Source organism: Solanum stenotomum, chromosome 5 (assembly GCF_019186545.1).
Source record: "Solanum stenotomum isolate F172 chromosome 5, ASM1918654v1, whole genome shotgun sequence".
In the NCBI taxonomy this organism is placed as follows: domain Eukaryota; kingdom Viridiplantae; phylum Streptophyta; class Magnoliopsida; order Solanales; family Solanaceae; genus Solanum; species Solanum stenotomum.
In genome coordinates, this window is record NC_064286.1 from 38,032,378 (window position 1) to 38,050,632 (window position 18,255).

General features: G+C 38.8%; 1 pseudogene; it reads right to left on the reverse strand.

Moving 5' to 3' along the window:
• On the reverse strand, positions 1 to 239 carry LOC125865876 (dolichol-phosphate mannose synthase subunit 2-like; annotated as a pseudogene).
• Positions 240 to 18,255: the final 18,016 nt, after the last annotated feature.

Genomic DNA, 18,255 nt, shown 5'->3' on the forward strand with positions numbered 1-18,255 from the left:
TCATGCCTTCTTCTTCTTGGACTCAAGCGTGACGTATCCAATACAAATGCTCAAGAAGCAGATTAGTGCCACTGCAGCATATACAAAAATGAGAATTGCGTATTCTTGAGGTAGAAAATACTTATGCACGAAATGATCGCTGTCAACAAGAGGAGAATGGTGACCCAGTAGGTATAATATGTGAAAATGGACAAACTGGTCAATGTTAAAATCATCCCAACTCAGTCAACTAACTCCATCAAAATTCCTCTGCTTGTGCCACCTGAAAAATTTGGATCTTGGTATTGAAAATTGTTGCTTTCAGAGCATAAAGATCGTCATTTTCTGTATGCACATTCTATAGCTTGTCAACTCATATAAAACATATTAGGAAAACATATTAGTTAGTTGGTCTTTATAATCTCAATAATATGAGTTCAAATAGTTCAATTATATAGCTGCTATATAGTTGTTTTGCTGCTATATTAATTATTTTTATATCTCATGATAACAAAATTCAAACAAAATACCTCGATTTTCCTTTAAGGAAGGTATTGATCAACATGAAGCAGCTAAGTTAGCAACATTTGTTTAATAGCTAAGGTGCAACAATTATTTTCATCAACATGAAGCCACACATTAGCCCAAAAATATTAGCTTAGTTCTATCCATATGCTAACTAACTAGCACAACAACATTTCACCTCAAAATATAGCAATAAATGGTAAAAAATGTAGCAAGAGTTTGGCTTAAAAAATGTAGTTCCATCCATATGAGGCAGCACACTAACTCAAAATATAGTCACAAATTTATTCTCAAAATATAGCCACAAATTTAATTTAAAATGTAGCAGTGATTTGCCTCAAAAGTGCAACAATGCTGGCATCAAAATGCAACATCAATTAGCCTCAAAGTGCAGCAACATTTCTTATAAGAGTGCAACTGCCAAGAATAACAAATCAAGTAAAACTACACAAACTGTCGATCTCGACCAAAATTCAGCAAAACTAAACATAATATTTCAACAAACTAGACTGCACGATTCAACACGAAATACTGTAGATTTCAATCAAAATTTTAGAAAACTTAAGATAATATTCAGCATACTAAACTGCCAATGGAACACAAAATAACATGAAATCATTCAATATCATTTGGATGTCACAATATAACCCTAAAAACTTATACAACCTAAGTTCTGATGCGACATTCCCAACCTTGCAAAAGCTATTTTCCCAAAAGTACTGTTTAAACAGTAGTTACATCATCAAATTAAATTGTCCACAAACTTAACAAAGGTTAACCAAACTGATATTGTCCCTTTTTTGGCTTCAACTTTGCAATTCTTTCTTGACTTAGAACTTCCAGTTGATTGGTCATAATTGCATCATTACCTTTCCAAGTTAAGCTTTTTGGTTGTATTGGAAGATTTGTTGGATCACTTATACCATTGTGATCACCTTTGAAGCTTATTACCCTTCTCCCTATTGGTATATATTGTTGTTGCCTTATTTGAAGCCTAGTAGGAGTCTCTGAAATAATTGTAGGATGTAGACAAGGATCTTCATCATGTTCATAGTTAGAGAACATGTTACTTTGATTGTTTTGTGTTTCTTGAGGGGCTGTTAGGTTGATGCTCTCTTCAGTTTGAGAAGGTTCTCCCTCATCAACTAAACCTCTTTTACGTTGCTTTTTCTTTCCCTTTCCCGTAGCAAGCATATTTTCATTTTTTGACTGTGACAAGCAAAAAGGTAGAAAATATAAATACTCCATACAACTGTTAATTAAACTATTTAATAAAATACCTTGTCACAGCACCTAATGTTATGATTTGGCTCTCCACAATTGCTACATGTCATTACTCTACCTTTTCTTGACACAACCTACTCACCTTGCCTCTTAAGTGCTTCATCTTTGTGTCTAACTCTCTTAGTTCTAGGCCTGCCAGCAAGATTGACAAACTCTGGTGGCTCCATTGCTTGAAGAGGGTCAATTTTCCAAAAAAAATTTCCCCTCACAGGTTGCAACTTATGCTTGTAAGTTAGTAGAAATGCCTCCTTGCTGTGATACCAATTCATTTCAGTTAAAGGATTGATTCTTTCATGCAACAAGGCTTTAATTGTATGAGGACATGGAATTCCTTCAAGATCCCATGCCCTACAAGTGCACTTTTTCACCTTAAATTGACTATGTGTCTATCATCCCCCTCAGTAACCTCATATCCATTATCTCCATTGCAGTCAACCCTACAAATTTGAGCTATCTTCATATATTCATTGTACAACTTCAAGCTTTTTGGACTAAATTCACTAGTCCATTTCATCACATAATCTTCTTGTTCCCCCAATCGATTCATTACTTTAATTCTTATATCTTCCAACATCCCAATGATGGGCTTGAACCTTGCTTCTAGTAACCAAGAATTAAATGACTCAGTTATGTTATTTTCAACTGCTGCATTTTTACACACGGTATCAAAATAGGCTCTGCACCAACTTTTGGGAGGATACTCTAGCAAATCCTCTCCGGTAGGTAAAGCCATTTGTTTCAACTGACTTAGATGATCTTGAAAGTCTTCTTCATAAGTCCACCTTGCACTCCACCAAATTTACTTTTTCAACACACCTTTACCATGTCTTTTGCACCAATTTGCCTCAATGTGTCTCACACAATATCTACTATGTGCTTGAGGGAACACCATCTTTATTGCATCCAGTAATCCCTGCATGTTAAAGGTAAACAATTGACCATTGAAAATACAAAAACATAACTGAAAAAGAAAAAAATGAATAGAAATGAAATTAGATAATATACCTTTTGCATGTCTGACATAAAGGTTATGCCTTCTCCATTTTGGAGTTCTAGTGAATGTTGAAGTAGCTCCAAAAACCAATTCCAAGTCCTTTTGGTCTACTTATCCACAAACTCCCAAGCTAAAGGATAAAAGTGTTTCATATTGTCTTGACCAACAACAACTAGTAACTGTCCTTTGGCTTTACCTCGAAAAAATGTGCCATCTAATCCAATAAATGGTCTCAACCCTTCCTTAAAACCCATCTTCATTGCCTTGAAGCAAATATACATTCGAAGAAAATTTCTTTTACCTTGAGCAAGTGCTTCCTTAGATAAATTAATCACAACATCACTTCCTGGATTAGACTCCTTCAGTTCAATGGCATAAGCCTTAAGTTTGTTATAACCATCAGTAAAACCACCATCTAAAGTTTCCAAAACCATTCTTTTAGCTCTTTTGCACTTTCCTTTGCTAGCTTTTAACTTAAAAGCATTGTGAAAACCAGCCCTCATTTCCTGATCTTAAATTTTGGATTTTCTTGCAACTTTTTCTTAAAATATTGAGCTATGATAGAGTAATAAACCAGATAATTATCGAATGTTGGCCAACATGTATGATTATCATTTAGAGTCTTAATCCTCACCCCAGGAGTATGAGAATCCCCAGAAATATGACATACAAATGGGCATTCCCCTTCACTACATGTAAACCTCAATCTGGACCTGTCACTTTTAACTACAGTTTGCTTTAGCTTCTTGCCTAATGCATAAAGTCTGATGCATTGTCTTGCTTATGGTATATCCTTGAAGGACATACCCTTATACAACTCTAAATAATCATGCAAGTCCTCAGATATTTCTTTTTTTTTCAATAGCAAAATCCTCTAATTCTTCATAATCATAATCTGAAGAATCATTCACAGCTTCACTTTCAGTCTTACTACAATCAGTACCAATTTCAGTAACTAATGAGAAAAGTTATTCACCATATTGAAAAATATTAGGAACAGATACAAATAGTTCACACTCTTCTACAACAAACATATTTATTACAAAGAACTCATTGGACACAAGAGACAATGGTTTCTAATTCCAATATCTCCTTCTATTTCATAATATCTTCCACAAGGACCCTTTACAATTAACTGTTGCACACCTACAAATCCAAATCGAGTAGTGTACTCATTGACGATATCAATAAAATAAAGAAGGCTTGAATCATACCCTCTCCATAGGTTGTACGACTTCTTCTTGTACAAGAAAATAGGCTCTTTAATCCATTCACCTCCATAGTTGAAATATATGTCAACATTAACCATTTTAGTGCCTGAAAATACTTGGTAAAACAAAATAAGCAACATAATTTTCAAATTAAAGAGAACATTTGTGAAGTTAGGGGAACCGATATGAATTAATAATGGTACAACTTCTGTCCCATAATTAACTTGTTTGCATTAATTCAATCACAAAATCACTTTGTATTGAATAAACTGTTACTCTTAAACATCCAAACTTTTGCAACTAAAACTTAACAATAGACACTATTTCTATTCACTCTAAAAAGAACCATTGTTATTTCATAAATACTTGTATTAAGTTAACATATTTAGCCTCAATTTAGACACAAAAGTAGGAAGCATTTTAGTTTGGTTCAACATCAACATGAACAATAGTTTCTGTTATAATATTGATATACTATTTGGAAAGGTCAAATTTTTATGTAAAATTAAACCACAAAAGTTCATGGCTATTATAATGCCTTTCAACAGAGCTAACTCTGGTGTAAATACTTAATATTTAATCATCCCCACAACAAATTAAAGAAACTGACTAAAAAACAAAAAAAAAAAGATACTTTAAAATTATAGAATTAAAAATTAAAAAGGGACCCATTTCGTGATTGTAAAAGAATAGAAAACGTGAATGATACCATATTTTATGACTGATGAAGAATAAAAAAATACAAAAGGGACCACATTTCATGATTGTAGTAGAATATAATATATGAAAGAGACTAACTGTTGAAGAATAAAGAAGATAAAAATTTAACATATTTCCATACACAAATAAAAATAATTTCTAAATTATTCGGGATCACAAATCAAGAGTACTCGGGCAAATAAATTCGACACCAAAACAAGACAGTAACCAACATAATATATATAAACAGATTATGTTGGATTTGAATCAATACCCAAAAACCTATGCTATTTATGAAGCTTGAAGCAAGAAAAGAAACCGTATCCAAAACCTTAGGCTATGAAATTTAAAGCAAGAAAATAAATCATACCCAAAATCCTAGACGATGAAACTCCAAACAACGAAAGAAATTATACAAAAAAAACAACCCTAGACTATAAAGTTTCAACCATACTCAAAATCTTAGGCTATAAAGTTTGAAGAAGAAAAGAAATCATACCTTTGAGCAAAATTCTTTGTGATGAAGAGGCTCCAAGTTGCAGACGTTGTTGGAGAATAAGAACTCAATCGCCCATTAGGTTTTTTCTTTTCAAAGACAAATTGGGTGGGTTAATTTTACATATTAGGTCTGGTCAATTTATTGGGGCGGGGCAGGTAATATCTGAATTTGCTTTATTTTAAATTGAATAAGTCGCTTAATCTCAGTCGTCTACGTGTCATAAGTTAGTCATAAGGGTATATTAAGCCCAAAAGTATAACGTGAGAGGTATATTTGGCCCAAAAGTATAACTAGGGGTATATTTAAACTATTTTATATAGTACAGGGGTATATTTGGCCCGTTGTCATTTAGAATAATGGTGTGTTGATTGTGCAGGTTAATGTGTGGGAAGTGGTTGAAAATTGCAGGTTGGCGAGCTAAAAGTTCCAGACGGCGCATTGCTGAAGAGGTCGCAATCCCGACCTAGACCACCGTTAGACTTAAGACAACTTTAAGGTAGAGTCTGTAAATCATTGGCGATTCGCAGATCAAGTAGGTGATCTCGATCTTGTCCGCCGTTTGGCCCTCCACATCAACTGAGGGTCCTGTAAAACTCGGCGAGGTAAGTGACCACTCGAGCGTGTCGTCGAGTGGGTTGGCGATCACGACTGACTTTGCCTAATGAGCGAAGAACTGGACAGTTTATTAGATGGTCGAAGGTTTAAATTTTGAATTCATTCACATTCCCTCACTTTTTATCTTCCCAAACTCACACCTGCACTCTAGTTTCTATATTTCTTGCATTTTTAGAGTATTTTAGTCGTTGATTGGTGCTTGGATCGTTGATTACTTTGCCGCCTAGCATTTTAATCTTCATTAATCGGCATCAAAGGTTGGTTTTCCAAACCCTGAGATTATTTTGTCAAAATGTACTCATTTTCAATAATCTTATCGTGTTGTCGTGTGATGGGCCTCTCTGATAGAATTAGTATGTTTGAATGCCTGATTTAATTTGATAATCTTGCCTGCAATGTTTTGATTGTCAAAATCTTGTAGGCTTGTGCTTAAAATAAAGTAAATTTTGTGGGTATTATGCTTGGGTGTTATGGGTCTGAGCTTAATTTAACTAGTGAATGTTTTGATGCTGTTTTCGAGGGTTGCGGGGTTGAATTTGAGAAATTAGGTTAAAAATAGGCATGTTGGGCCGTTTGGCGAGCTGGGTCAAGCTCGCCAAACCACTCGGTGGTTTGCCTAGTGTCCCCATCTTGCCTTTAGTTTCATGCTAAATGTGTTGTTGGAGTCTGTAACTTTCGGCGAGAAGCCTAAGGTTGTTGAAGGAACTCGGCGACTCGCTGAAAGTCTTCTTGATCCTCTTTTGTCTGCACCCCTGAACCCTTCTTACACTATAACTTTTGATGGGCTAATCTAGTTCGCCAAAGCAATTCGGTAACCCGCCAACTGTTTCGGCGAGTTTGTCTGCGCCTAATTCTCTGTGTGTTCGTTTGGATATTTTCTAACTTCCCCTCGAGGTTTTGCAGACATGACTAGATCAAAAGCAACTGAAAGAATAATACCATTCCAAGAGAAGTCTAAGGGGATTACGATAAATGAGGATGCATCTACATCCAAAGGCAAAGCTACGAAACTTCCCGTAGCAGGTGGGAAAGGAAAGGGCAAGAGGCCTGCTTATAACAGGAAGACCACTATCAAAGACCCTAATGTTTATTCATGGGCTCGGGGATTATGTGCAGCTATGCATGTCTTTCTGGAAGACTCGTACGTGACAGCCCCTAGTAGATCTGGCACTGTCGTTCCTCCTGAGGTGATCCTGAGCACTGATGCTCAGACTCAGAGTGATACGTCGGGCACTGATGCCAAAATAGATGGAGCGACTTTGTAGACAGGACCCTCTCTTTACCTCCATATTTGCCTTACTTTATTTCGACTGATGGATGTTTTTATTTGTATTTGAGGACAAATGTTTTTAGTGACTCAGTTTTGTTTATATATTTGGGTTGAAATCTTTAATTCGTGTATACACTGCTTTTTGTGGAAGGTTTGAACTTGTGACTCCTTCCTTTTAATTGTAAATGATGTTTGACCCTTCCAAAAAAAAATTGCCACCTCTTGTATGTGTTGAATGTGGTTGTTCTCTTGCAAATTTGAGTACCGGTTTGATCAATACCGAAGACTCGAATAGTGCTCATAATCAAACATAAATGAATGTGTGGCTACGACGAGGCCAAATGAAGTTGCATAGACAATATGTGAACTCTTTGCATCTCGTTGTGACTAGCCAATTATCGAATTGAGTCTCTCGTGATGAACAATGAACACTAGCGAAAGTATGGAGTCATCTTTGACTTTGGTGTCAATGCCTTGTGTGATGAGCTTACCGTGAACCATGCATTATGACACCTAGAATTTGCCCCATTGGTACGGTTGACTAAGTGATGCAAATTTCTTGAGATGATCTTAGGCAACTTTAAAGAATGTGAACCAATTTGAAATTATATCTCTTTTGTGGCTTACCTTGTGAGTGTGTGAACCTCTTTTGAGCACCCTTTGAGCCTAAACTTTTTCTTGGAAGAAACTTGACAACATTGCTACCTTTTATTGACCCATTACCCATAATCCTCATGATTTGTGGTTTGTTTGAATAGCCAACTTAGGCCAAAAGCCTAAGTTGGGGGTGTGGTGAAAAGGGAAGGTAAATCAAGTAAATGCAAAGAAGTCCCTTGTGCCCATACTTTGAGAAAAATGGAACCCCTCCATATAAAAAAAATAAAAGAAAAAGAAGAAAAGATTGAAAAAGAAAAAGAAAGAAAAAGTTGTGAAATGAAGTTGTGGAAATACAAAGAAAATAGGGTTTCCAATGACTCATGGAAGATGAATAAGATTTGACTTTTGAGTTTGAATGAAATTGATAAAGAAAAGGAAAGAAGATGTTGTTCACATCACATTTCATGAGGATTTTCAGCCTATAAGCCTAAATGACCATACCATTACACTCAACCGCATTACAAACCTTGAAAAAACCTTTTTGATCTTGAATGAGCTGAAGCAAAAATTAATTGAAAAATAAGGGCAAACATATGGGTGAAATCATGCATTGTGTTTATCTTTTTTAGTGTGAGTGTGGATCTTGATTCCGGAACTTTAATTGATTGAGCCATTGAGTGAATATGGAATCATTCTTTTTGTGAGGGCATTTGAATACCTTTGTTGAGCTTGAACTTGCACTTGAAGCAAGTATAGTGAGCTTGAGATTCTTTGGTAATGCTAAGTCACAACTTGAATCTTTGAGTGCACAATTGATCCTTGCATAGGTAAGTTGAGACTTTTTGTGTGCATTCATGATTGAGTCTTGTGTAGCACTGTTTGAGACATCCTTTTTAAACTGCTGAACTTGAATTTTACTTGAGGAAAAACAAAAGTTTAAGTTTGGGGTGGTGATAAGTCCACAATTTGGACTCATTTAGGGCTTTATTTTGATATATTTAGTGTCCTCAAATGCATATTTTTTCTCAATAATTGATGTAAATCCTTAAATTTCAGGTATTTGAGTTGAGAGACAAAGCATGGACGCTATCAAGCAAAAAGGGAACAAGGCGGCTGAAAGAACAAAGAAATGAAGGCCTGAGGATCACCTAATGCATTAGGCGAGTCGCCGATTAGCCTTAACCTCGCCTAAAGTTCCAGTGTGCTAAGCCCTGAAGGAAAAGATAATGTTGGTGATGAAAGGGAGCGTCGCTGCGTCGCCGAACAGTTGTGCGAAGCAACACCATATTGCCCAACTATTCAAATCAAGAAGATGCTGAAGGCAAAAGCTGAAAAGCGATGAACCAAACCAAATGGCGGTCCTTCGCAATACAAATTTTTGAAAACTATAACTACCCATTTAAATTTGTAGCTTAGTATCAAGTTTTATATTTCAAAAATCAAGTTGTAGTGAATTATTACTGATTTTTAGAATATTTCAGCTTGAGTTCTTAGAATTTTTGGGAGACATTGTTCTTGAGATGGGAAGGTTTTGAAGGTTTTCATCTCCAAGAAATTGGAGGTGGGCATCAAATAATCTTCATCTTAGACATGTTTAAAGACATTATTTATCGTACCCATTTGATGGAAACACTTTTAGGTATCGATTTCTATCTCTTTTTCATGTCTAGCTAAAACCCCAATTTTTGGGGTGTGATTATGTGAATATGGGTTAAATTTATTGTTGGGTATTGCTCATTGTTAGTCTATTTGTTTTAAAATGTGATTTCGTTTAGTAGTTGTGTTTGAACTTAATGGGATTGTAGTTGCAAATACGATTACATCTTAGTATTTTTGGCTTGCTCGAGAGAGAGGTTTTAAAACCAAAACTACTAAATCGATAGCCTATGGCTATTGGGTCGTCGTGGGTTCAACTCGAGAGAGTGAATCCTAGACCTTCTCCCATACATTTAGCTCAAGAGAGTAAATGGGCTAAGGCGAATGTTGTGCTTAATGGCTGCAACTCAGTGTTCGAGAGAAACCGAGTTCATTTGGGGTAAGTTGTTCGAGAGAAAATTTACACGCACTAAAGTCTAGCTTAGTTACAATTGTTCAACAATTTACTATCAATAACATTTACCCAATTGTTTATTTTATCCTATATTCCTATCACATCCAAAGAATCCCGTCTCCCTATCTAGCATCTTTATATTTGTAACACCCCGTATCCGAAAATAGAGATTTTAGATTTCTGGTGTTACAAGTGGCACTCACGGACACCATCCACGGACCGTAGATGGACTCACGGTCCATCCTGCAGGTCCGTGGTTCGTGACAGTAAACTTCCCCAGAACTCAGTCAGAAAATTTGGCTAAGTCCCGACTCACAGACAGACCCACGGTCCGTAGATCAGACCACGGTCCGTGGTCTGTGTCCGTGGATAGAGACTTCCCTTACCAGCCTCTGACACAAACTACGGTCGACCAGCACGGACCGTCATTCGATCCACGGTCCGTAGGTCTGACTGTAGATGAGGTTAGCAACTAGTTAGATGAAAAATATTGATGGGTCAACTTCAGATGGTCATAACTTTTAGTACAAAACGAATTATGTGTTCCATGACCTATTGTTAGATAGATAATTGAATTATATTTCCAACGCCACCGAGTTTGCTAAATTTCGACCTCCAAGTAAAAAATTATGCCCGTTTTAGTGAAGCCCCGTCGGGCAGACTCGACCTACGGACCCAATCGACGGACCGTCAGTCCCGTCCGTCAGTCACTCTGACAGCAACTAATTCAGGGGTCTTTTGGTCCTTTCCTATTTCATTTAACCCCTAAGATACGTCGTTTAGACCCCAAATCATGAGGTTTTAATCAGTTTAAGCCTAGAAACATAATTAGAACTTATCTTAGTCAAAATCATTAATCAAAACTTAGAAAATTAGAATCAAGAAGGAGAAAAAGGTCAAGAACACTAGTTCAAGAACGCAGCGAGGTTTCTTCAGTTCCAGCCCCGAAATTGAAAGATTTCTCTGTGATATTCGTCACCAGGTATGTGGGATTTCACTAGTGGGTTCCTTTCGCCCATTAAGTCCCTAGAATTCAGTCAGATTCTTGATTCCATGATTATGAACAGACCTAGGGTTTTTAGAATTTCAACAGATCATCATGAATTAGTTATTTAAATGTTCCAAATCAGATTATCATGTTATTGCTCAGTTTATCGCATGAATTTCAGAACCCTAGTTGTGTTTTTCTTTAGTTCTTGAATTACACATGCTAGGTCAGATATTTCAGTATTCAGTTTTACATGCCTCAGTTTATGAATGCATCATTATCAGATTAATTGTTGCATTCTCAGTTTGCATGTTCAGTTTCGAGCTATCCAGTATTTACAAAAATTCAGTCATAAATAGTTAACCATTTAATTCATTGGGAGTAGCATAATACCGAGTTGGACTAGGGTTTCAACGTACCCATATAGTCCTAGAACTACGAGCCAGTAGGTGTAAGTCCCCTCTGTGGGCAATATCAGTTTAGTGATCACGTCAGCATGCCTCTATACCTCTGGCAGGGTATATTGGGTCCTCTCGATGGGGCGTATACATCGGACTCCACATTTAGCTCGTTTGGTTTTATGTCGGTTATTAGTAGGTCCCATAGTTCAGTCAGATTCTATTGCATTGACCATTTATCAGTATATTCAGTATTTAGTCTCAGCATGTTATAAATTGGTCATTACATTCAGTTAGCTCAGCATTCAGTATCTATATCATGTTCAGATTATTTCATTGCTTTATTGCTTTGTTCAGTTATATGTTATTTCAGCTTTACTCTATCCTGCATGCTCAGTACCTTTCAAGTACTGACGCATACGTGCGCTACATCTTCTCGTGATATAGGTTCAGGTTCTCAGTATCCAGATCACGCTTAGATCGGTTCCGAATCTTCAGTTCAGCAGCACCAGTGGTGAGTCCTCATTCTTCGAGGACTAGTGACATGTTTATCTTTATCGCTTTTAGTCTTTCGTTTCAGTTTTGCTAGATGTAGTTGGGGCATGTCCCAACATTTCTAGTTAGTTTAGAGGCCTATTTCAGACATAGTTAGATTCAGCTTAGTATTTTGAGTTTGATATTTCTTTTGTATTAAACTCTCAGATTTGATATATTCAGCTATAGTATATGGGTATTCCCCATCTCTTCAGATTTATTTATGATTTAGCTTCCACATCAGTTTATTATCTTTAGTATGCTCATGATCATGCCAGCAGGGTTAGCTTGGGATCACTTGTGGTCCTAGGTCCCGTGTCCGCGTCTCGGGGGTAGCTCGGGGCGTGCCAAATTTGGTATCAAAGCCTTAGATTTAAGAGTCCTAGGATGTCTGAAAAGCCGCACTAAGTAGAGTCCTTTTCATGGGTGTGAAGTGCACCACATCTAATGAGAGGGAGGCTACAAAGTGATTTTAGGAAAACTTCATTTTCTTGTTACTCTTATCGTGCGTAAGGTATGATCTAATTCCATTCTAACTCGACATTCTACGTTTTCAGTGATCATGCCTCCTCGTAGAGCTTATGCCAGGAATACGAATGCCAGGAATGGAAACGCAGCTCCTCTAGTTCCAGATCAAGAAGTCTCAAATGTTGAATTCAGGAATGCCATTCAAATGTTGGCTCAGAGTGTCGCTAACCAGAATAATCAGCGGGTTCAAGCTCATATTAATGCGAATGGTGGATCAGCAGCAGCAAGGGTCTGTGACTTTGTTAGGATGAATCCGCCTGAGTTCTTAGGATTGCAGACTGGTGAAGATCCCCAGAATTTCTTGGATGAGATCCAGAAGATCTTTGAGGTAATGCAGGTCATTGGGAATGATCGGGTTGAGTTAGCATCTTACCAACTTAAGGATATGACTCATATCTGGTATACTCAGTGGAAGGAGAACAGGGGTACAAACGCCGTTCCTATTACTTGGGATTGTTTCAGGGAAACTTTTCTGGACAGGTTTTTCCCCATAGAGTTGAGAGAAGCAAGGGCCCAAGAATTTATGAACTTGAGGCAGGGTAACATGACTGTCCAAGAGTATGGGCTCAAGTTTAACCAACTCTCCAGGTATGCTCCTCACATGGTTACTGATTCCAGGGCATATATGAATAAGTTTCTATATGGAGTGTCAGACTTAGTGAAGACAAAATGCAGGAATGCTATGTTGTTAGGAGACATGAACATCTCTAGGCTCATGACTCATGCTCAGCAGGTTGAGGGTGATAAGCTTAGGGAATAGGCTAAGGAGACTAAGAAAGCAAGAACAGGTAACTATAAGTATTCCCAACAGAAATCGGGTGGTGGAAATCGCTCGCAGTTTCAGCAGAAGTCTTTGACTCCAGCACCTTCATCAGCTAGTGTTCCATCTCCCAGGTTCCGTAATGATCAGAAAGGTAGGGTGTCAGGCTCTTAGTCTCAAGGTAGTGTTTCAGGCACCAAACCTACCCAACTTGCCCAAAATGTAGTAAGAACCATCCGGGCGAGTGCCTTGCAGGTAAGGAAGGATGCTTTGGGTGTGGTCAGTCTGGTCATAGATTGAAGGATTGTCCTTCAAGACAAGGTCAAGGAAGAAATAATAGTAGAGCTCAGTCTACAACTTCAGCAGCACCAGCAGGTCGCCCGACTCAGCAGGGTAACTCTTCTGGTACTGGTGGCGGACTGCGCCAAAACAGGCTTTATGCTCTTCAGGCTCGTCAAGATCAAGAAGATTCTCCTGATGTAGTCACTGGTACGTTACGAGTCTTTGATCTTGATGTTTATGCATTGTTAGATCCATGGGCTACTTTGTCATTTGTAACTCCTTATATAACAGTCCAATTCAGTGTTAGCCTAGAAACCCTTTCAGAACCTTTCTCAGTCTCTACTCCAGTTGGTGACCCAGTTATAGCTAGACGGGTATACAAAAATTGCCCTGTCACAGTCTCTCAGAAAGTCACCTCAGCAGATCTTGTAGAGTTAGAAATGGTAGACTTCGATGTCATTCTAGGTATGGATTGGTTACATTCATGTTATGCCTCAGTTGATTGTAGAACTAGGATTGTTCGTTTTCAGTTTCCAGACGAACCAATTCTAGAATGGAAGGGTAGTAGCTTAGCGCCTATGGGTCGATTCATTTCTTACCTTAAGGCCAGAAAGATGATCTCTAAGGGTTATCTCTATCATCTAGTTCGGGTTAAGGATTCTAGTTTCGAATCCCCAACTCTTGAGTCAGTTCCTGTAGTCAGTGAGTTTCCAGAAGTGTTCCCAGAAGATCTTCCTGGAGTTCCTCCCGAAAGGGAAATAGACTTTGGAATTGATCTCCTTCCAGATACCCAGCCTATCTCTATCCCTCCTTACAGAATGGCTCCAGCTGAGCTTAAGGAATTGAAAGAGCAGTTGAAAGACCTTCTAGATAAGGGCTTCATCAGACCCAGTATTTCGCCATGGGGTGCACCAGTGTTGTTCGTGAAGAAGAAAGATGGTTCTCTCAGAATGTGCATTGACTATAGGCAGTTGAACAAGGTCACAATCAAGAATAAGTATCCCATCCCCAGGATTGATGACTTGTTTGACCAACTTCAGGGTGCTAGTCATTTCTCAAAGATAGACCTCAGATCAGGTTATCATCAGCTTAGAGTCAGAGATAGTGACATTCCGAAGACAGCCTTCAGAACTCGGTATGGTCATTATGAATTTGTAGTTATGTCATTTGGACTAACCAATGCTCCTGCAGCTTTCATGGATTTGATGAACAGAGTGTTCAAGCAGTACTTGGACTTGTTCGTTATCGTCTTTATTGATGATATCCTCATTTACTCTAGGAATGAGGAAGAACATGCGAGTCATTTGAGAGTTGTTCTGCAAACTCTCAAAGATCGCCAGTTATTTGCAAAATTTAGTAAGTGTGAGTTTTGGTTACAATCAGTTGCCTTCCTTGGGCATATTGTGTCTAGTGAAGGAATTCGAGTAGATTCCCAGAAGATAGAAGCAGTGAAACAATGGCCCAGACCTACCTCTGCTACAGATATCAGAAGTTTCTTGGGTCTAGCAGGCTATTACAGACGGTTTGTGGAAGGATTTTCATCCATAGCCTCTCCATTGACTAAGTTAACTCAGAAAAAGGTTAAGTTCCAATGGTCAGATGATTGTGAGAAAAGCTTTGCAGAACTGAAAACTAGGTTGACTACAGCTCCTGTCTTGACTCTACCAGAGGGTTCAGATGGTTATGTGATCTATTGTGATGCATCCAGAGTCGGCCTAGGTTGTGTGTTGATGCAGCGAGGTAAGGTTATAGCTTATGCTTCTAGACAGCTTAAGGTACATAAGAAGAATTATCCAACTCATGACCTCGAGCTAGCAGCGTGGTGTTTGCACTTAAGATTTGGAGACATTACTTGTATGGTGTTCACGTAGATGTGTTCACAGACCATAAGAGCCTTCAGTATGTGTTCACCCAGAAAGAGTTGAATCTTCGCCAGAGAAGGTGGCTTGAGTTCCTCAAAGATTATAATATGAGCGTGCATTACCATCTGGGTAAGGCGAATGTAGTAGCAGATGCCCTTAGCAGACTATCCATGGGTAGTGTAGCACATGTTGAGGAAGAAAGGAGAGAGCTAGCAAAGGATGTTCACAGACTTGCTCGCCTAGGAGTTCGTCTTATGAGCATATCAGATAGTGCTGTAACGGTTCAGAATGGGGCAGAATCTTCTTTGGTAGTAGAGGTTAAGGAAAAGCAAGACAGTGATCCAATCTTGCTTGAACCTAAGGGTGCAGTCCATAATCAGAGAGTGGAGGTTTTCTCCCAAGGGGGAGATGATGTACTTCGCTATCAAGGTAGATTGTGTGTTCCTGATGTGGGTGAATTGAGACAGCATATTCTCGCAGAAGCCCACAATTCCAGATATTCTATTCATCTAGGTGCCACTAAGATGTACCGTGATCTGCGGGAAGTCTATTGGTGGACTGGTATGAAAAGAGATATAGCAGACTTTGTGGCTAAGTGCCCCAATTGCCAGCAAGTAAAGGTAGAACATCAGAAACCAGGGAGTATGACTCAAGGGATTGACATTCCTACTTGGAAGTGGGAAGTGATCAACATGGACTTCATCACAGGTTTATCTTGTACTCGCAGACAATATGACTCCATTTGGGTGATTGTTGATAGGGTTACTAAGTCTTCTCGCTTTTTGGCGGTCAAGACTACAGATTCGGTGGAGGATTACGCCAAGCTTTAGATTAATGAGATTGTGAGGTTGCATGGGGTTCCTTTGTCTATCATCTCAGATAGAGGTCCTCAGTTTACCACTCATTTCTGGAAGTCATTTCAGAAGGGTCTTGGTACTCAGGTTAACCTTAGCATAACATTTCATCCACAGACGGATGGTCAGGCAGAGCGTACCATTCAGACCTTAGAGGATATGTTGAGAGGTTGTGTGATCGACTTCACGGGTAGTTGGGACGATCACCTTCCTCTTATTGAGTTCGCCTACAACAATAGTTACCATTCCAGCATTCAGATGGCCCCTTATGAGGCATTGTATGGGCGTATATGTAGATCTCCAGTTGGTTGGTTTGAAGTAGGTGAAGCAGCCTTGATAAGACCAGATTCAGTCCTTGATGCTATGGAGAAAGTGCAACTCATTAGAGATAGACTCAAGACTGCTCAGACTCGCCAGAAGTCTTATGCAGATGTGAGAAGAAGGGAACTAGAGTTCCAAGTTAATGATTGGGTTTTCTTGAAAGTGTCACCTATGAAAGGGGTAATGAGATTTGGCAAGAAAGGGAAGCTCAGTCCCAGATATGTAGGCCCTTACCAGATCTTGAAAAGGATTGGTAAAGTGGCTTATGAGTTAGAGTTGCCAGCAAACTTAGCAGCAGTGCATCCAGTCTTTTACATTTCTCTTTTGAAGAAGTGTGTGGGTGATCCAGCATCCATAGTGCCATTAGACAGTGTGGCCCTGAAAGATAGCCTTTCATATGAGGATGTACCAGTTGAGATTCTCGATCGTCAGGTTAGAAGGTTGAGAAACAAAGAAGTCGCTTCAGTCAAGGTTTTGTGGAGGAGTCAGTCCGTAGAGGGAGCTACTTGGGAAGCAGAAGCAGCCATGAAGTCCAAGTATCCTTACCTCTTTCCTTCCGATTCCATTCCAGCTTGAGGTAATAGTTCCTCTTCAGTTTTTCTGTCATTCATGCGAAAATTCAGTCTTAGAATCATATTCCTTCAGTTTGTACTTGCATTTTCAGCGTATTTGCATGTTCTTGGAACCCAGTTCAGTTAGAAATTCAGTTCTCAGTGTTTAGTGGTAGTGATTGTAGCCCTCTCCTTCTATTTCAGCTAGATTAGTCTTCATTCGAGGACGAATGGTCCCAAAAGGGAGATAATGTAACACCCCGTATCCAAAAATAGAGATTTCAGATTTCTGGTGTTATAGGTGGCACTCACGGACACCATCCACGGACCGTAGATGGACTCACGATCCGTTCTGCAGGTCCGTGGTTCATGAGAATAAACTTCTCCAGAACTCAGTCAGAAAATTTGGCTAAGTCCCGACTCACGAACAGACCCACGGTCTGTAGATCAGACCACGGTCCGTGGTCTATGTCCATGGATCGAGACTTCCCTTACCATCCTCTGACACAAACTACGGTCGACCAGCACGGACCTTCATTCGATCCACGGTCCGTAGGTCTGACAGTAGTTGAGGTTAGCAGCTAGTTAGATGAAAAATATTGATGGGTCAACTTCAGATGGTCATAACTTTTAGCACAAAACGAATTATGTGTCCCATAACCTATGGTTAGATATATAATTGAATTATCTTTCCAACGCCACCGAGTTTGCTAAATTCCGACCTCGGAGTAAAAGGTTATGCCCGTTTTAGTGAAGCCCTGTCGGGTAGACTCAACCTACGGACCTAATCGACGGACCGTCGATTGATTGACGGACCGTCAGTCCCGTCCGTTAGTCACTCCAACAACAGCTAATTCAGGGGTCTTTTGGTCTTTTCCTATTTCATTTAACCCCTAAGATACGTCGTTTAGACCCTAAATCATGAAGTTTTAATCAGTTTAAGCCTAGAAACATAATTAGAACTTATCTTAGTCAAAATCATTAATCAAAACTTAGAAAATTAGAATCAAGAAGGAGAAAAAGGTCAAGAACCCTAGTTCAAGAACGCAACGAGGTTTCTTCAGTTCCAGCCCCAAAATCGAAAGATTTCTCCGTGGAATTTGTCACCAGGTATGTGGGATTTCACTAGTGGGTTCCTTTCGCCCATTAGATCCCTAGAATTCAGTCAGATTCTTGATTCCATGATTATGAACAGACTTAGGGTTTTTAGAATTTCAACATATCATCATGAATTAGTTATTTAAATGTTCCAAATCAGATTATCATGTTATTGCTCAGTTTATCGCATGAATTTCAGAACCCTAGCTGTGTTTTTCTTTAGTTCTTGAATTACACATGCTAGGTCAGATATTTCAGTATTCAGTTTTACATGCCTCAGTTTATGAATGCATCATTATCAGATTAATTGTTGCATTCTCAGTTTGCATGTTCAGTTTCGAGCTATCCAGTATTTA